The 2,921-nt window shown below is 46.5% G+C and overlaps 1 protein-coding gene across 2 annotated transcripts in view; it reads right to left on the reverse strand.

Moving 5' to 3' along the window:
• The window catches only part of LOC117168771 (tyrosine-protein phosphatase Lar), a 510,283-nt gene that overhangs the window by 259,361 nt on the left and 248,001 nt on the right, over positions 1-2,921 (reverse strand). The window lies entirely within an intron of this gene.

Here is a 2,921-nt window from a genome sequence, read left to right on the forward strand (position 1 = left end):
ACACACACACACACACACACATTCGATTTTGATTCCTCTAAAATCAAACCGAAGGGCCTATGACAAAGCAACCGAACGCGTCCTCGGGTTGCGGATAGAGGGTCCCTGTATCAAGGGTTTCTGCTGGATATGGTTACAAAAATATATAGGCAGTCGCGGACAATTGTCCAAGGGTGGTTCCGAAGGAATTAACCCCCACGCGGAGGTGTGAAAACCGTGCCGAAAGCTGAATGGCACCTGGGTGAGGTGTCTAGAACGGTGACTCTGAGATACCGGGCGACCTCTTAGAGTACGTAGCCCAAGGATGGACGAACCCCTTTCCCTAGCTTCTTGTGGGAACAACAATGACAACATCAAACATAGTTGTAGTAAGTGCGGTTCAAAACAACAGAACGCGCAGTGCACCCGACAATGGGTCGGCCAACAATGCCGACCAATCTAGAGCTGGGTGAGCCAATGAGAATGGATCCAATGCGATGGATCGGCGGGATCTCGCGACCTTTGGGTGGACGGAGCGACTAAATCATGACTTGCGGGGTTACATGGCACGACTGCATGCTCTGTGGTGCGAGAAACACCCAGAGCTATCGCACTTTTCGCAGCAGCGTCCGCGAAACCATGCTGAACTACTCCGAAAAAGGGGCTATGTAAGCGGAACGCCTACTCTACCACTGCTATAATAAGCCGGCAACAGAGAAAGAGAAGCGACACTAAGACCAACCGCGGGTAGGCATCCAATAGAGAAAGAGCGTTGCTTTACGACCCGGAGAAACATCAACACCAAGGTTTCTCTCAAGCCTAAAGATCTGGCTGAAATGGATGAAGAGCTTCGTGGACATTTTTCCGAAGAATCTGACCACTGGGCTATCAATTATTGTGCGTATGATGCAGAGAGAGCTTAGGCCGATGCGAACCGTAAAACAAAACCAACGGTTGATCATAAGACCAAAAGACGAATGCATCAACTTGCCATAAAGATAGGCTGGGCAAGACAGTACGCGTCCCGCATTCAGTGTGTGATTGACTACATCACATTTGGCAGGAATTTTACCGCCAAGATTCGAAATTTCGCGCGTGAACTCCGGGCCCGTTATCACACACTTAACAAGTCAAAGCTGCTGACCATCAGGCAGCATATTGTTAAGAGAATACGGATACTATCTGACGCTAAGAGAAGTCTAGAGCGAAGGGAGAGGCGGGTCAGAGAAAATCAACAGTTTCTCTCTGATCCATCTCGACTCTTCCAAGACCCTCCGGTTACTGTCGAACACCCTCCCAAACCAGAGGAGGTCGAAGTATTTTGGAGAGAAGTCTACGAAGTGCAGCATAGACTGGACGTAGACTCAGAAAATATAAACAGCTTCAAGGAGTTATGTGTTGCCCTCATAACACCTGATAAAGAATGCCCACCCATCACTACCGAGGAGGTGAAAAAAGTATTAAGAGGGATGAAGAACTATTCCGCACCGGGACCAGATTGTATCAAAACCTTCTGGCGGAAAAGGTTTTCTTCAATTCATCAGAATTTGGCCCGTATTTTCACCTCATATTTGAAGTTGGAAGAGCCGATTCCGGAGTGGTTGGTGGAAGGGCGCACAATACTCCTGTCGAAAATAGGCAACTTAGCTGACCCGAAGAATTACAGGCCAATAACTTGTCTGAACACACTTTATAAGATATTCACAATTATCCTAAATGATAGGATTGTTCGGGCAATTGAACCTGTGTGGCAAGAAATGTATGAACAACGGGGCTCAAAGAAAGGCATAGCCGGATGTCGGGAGAGCCTGCTCATCGATAGATGTGTCTGTAAAGATGCAGCATTCTACCAGCGTAACCTATCGATGGCCTGGATTGATTATCGGAAAGCTTTCGATTCGAACTCCCACATACTTATCATCTGTCTTTTGGAAATCTTAAAGGTTCAACCGCAAATAGTTAGGTGCATAGAGAGATTGATGCCGCTTTGGAAAACAAGATTTACTATCTCATCAGGCAAAAATCGTGTGACAACTAACAAGGTCACCTTTGAGAGAGGTGTCTTTCAGGGCGACACCATGAGCCCACTCCTCTTTTGCCTTACATTATTGCCACTATCTCTAGCACTTCGCCATTCCGACGGGTGCGGCAAACCTACAGATCGAAAGTACAAGGTCACTCATGTATTTTACATGGACGATCTTAAGGCCTATGTTAAAAACAAAGAGCAATTACATCTAGCTCTAGGGATTGTCAAACGATATAATAAGGAAATTGGAATGGAATTTGGGTTAGAGAAATGCGGCAAGGTTTATTTGAAGCGAGGAAAACTTAATGGCATCTCTGAAGATCCTTAGCTCGTTGATAGAAGCGCTATACGACACCTTTGCGCTGGAGAGACTTATGCATACCTGGGCGTGCCATAGAGCCGCATTCAGGATGTGACATCGATAAAGGATTCTCTCCGAAGCAGATATAAACGTCTCATCCGACAGATTTAGTCTTCCAAACTGTCGGCGAGGAACAAAGTATCTGCAACGAACATGCTTGCCGTCCCGGTAGTACTCTATTCATTTGGAGTAGTTCCATGGACGAAGGACGAGCTCAGATCCCTTGATATCGGGATAAGAAAGGTTATGCACATGAACAAAAGCATGCATCTTAAGTCTTCCGTTCCGCGACTGTACATCTCACGCCGTCAAGGTGGTCGCGGAATATGTAGTCTTGAATGTCTTCACAACTGGATTATTCTGGGTGCAGCACATAGAGTTGCAAATGGAAGAGACTCTCTTCTTAAAATGGCCAGGAATCACGAAGAAGTGGGCAAAGGAGTGTTTCTATATAAAGCAGCGGAGGAGGCTGCTGAAACACTCGGACTTGACTTCAGTATTAGGGGTGAGCAAAATGCATCAAATCTTATCTATCTCGAGTACTCACTCCTG

Source organism: Belonocnema kinseyi, chromosome 3, assembly GCF_010883055.1.
Source record: "Belonocnema kinseyi isolate 2016_QV_RU_SX_M_011 chromosome 3, B_treatae_v1, whole genome shotgun sequence".
In the NCBI taxonomy this organism is placed as follows: domain Eukaryota; kingdom Metazoa; phylum Arthropoda; class Insecta; order Hymenoptera; family Cynipidae; genus Belonocnema; species Belonocnema kinseyi.